General features: G+C 45.0%; 1 non-coding gene across 1 annotated transcript; it reads right to left on the bottom strand.

The window, feature by feature from the left end:
- Positions 1–506: 506 nt before the first annotated feature.
- LOC139000406 (U6 spliceosomal RNA) lies at positions 507–611 on the bottom strand. Its single transcript, XR_011469587.1, has one exon. It is a non-coding gene; the product is annotated as a U6 spliceosomal RNA (small nuclear RNA).
- Positions 612–1,091: the final 480 nt, after the last annotated feature.

Genomic DNA, 1,091 nt, shown 5'->3' with positions numbered 1-1,091 from the left:
CCCTGATGGCCTGGTTGCTCCTAACTGCCCACCCCCACCAACCTGGTCACCCCTTTCTGCCCCCCTGCTGGCCTGGTTGCCCCAAACTGCCCCCTGCCAGCCTAATCGCCCCCAACTGAACCCCTGCCAGCCTGGTCTCCCCCAGCTGCAACCCCCACCGGCCTGGTCACCCCCAACTGTCCCTCTGCCAGCCTGGTCACCCCTAACTTCCCCCCTCTGCTGGCCTGGTCACCCCCAACTACCCTCCCCCCCACCGGCCTGGTCACCCCACGCAGCCTCCTTTTCAGTTGTTTGGTCGTCCCTCACTAACCCCCTGCCAGCCTAGTCATAGGCAGCCATCTTGTGAGGGTGTGAGGGTTAATTTGCATATCACCTCTTTATTATACAGGATAAGAAAGTCCCAGCTGCTTCTCTAGCTATTAGATTAAATAATTCCAATTTTGTTTTAAGGGATAGGACTTGGTTAGATAATTATGCTTAACAGGTTGCCAGGAAATTGATTTTTTTAAAAAGTGGAATGCTTCATGAATTTGCATATCATCCTTGCTCAGGAGCCATACCAATCTCTGTGTCATTCTGATTTTTAGTATATATGCTGCTGAAGGAAGCACAAAATTTGATTTTATAATGTTCACCCAGTAGACTTTAAGGGCTGTCTTGTAAGACTTTGGCATTTACTTAGCAATTATATATACAAAGGAGCTTCCAGTTATTTTTACTATTCTGTGGAACTACGTGGAGCTCTGACAGATGATTATTTGTTCAAGAAGAAAGGTTTACTTAACAAAAACATGGTCTAGAAAGTGACTCAGTAACAGAGGTAGGTGGAACTTGATCTTCAACTGAACCATCTTCTGAAACATTCCACCTTTAAATACAATTTGGCATCACTTTAAGATGGTGGGGACGCTGGTGCTTTGGCGATGTTGAATATACTTAAATGTGTATGTGTTATTCCTTGTTTAAACTAATAAGATTTAGTCAAAGGTAAAGCATCCCCTCAAGCTGCCATTCTTGTCCCTGCTGTCAGCTAGAGCAGAATCACTTTATGTTAAAGAGTACATTAGAAAAATTGGCTCATGTTGTAAAAA

The sequence above is a fragment of the Myotis yumanensis genome, unplaced genomic scaffold (assembly GCF_028538775.1).
Source record: "Myotis yumanensis isolate MYYU_CA2020_CCGP unplaced genomic scaffold, mMyoYum1.0.hap1 SCAF_1, whole genome shotgun sequence".
Taxonomy (NCBI): Eukaryota; Metazoa; Chordata; class Mammalia; order Chiroptera; family Vespertilionidae; genus Myotis; species Myotis yumanensis.
The sequence above is the reverse complement of the archived record's forward strand: the minus strand, read 5'-3'. Positions and strand labels throughout refer to the sequence as shown.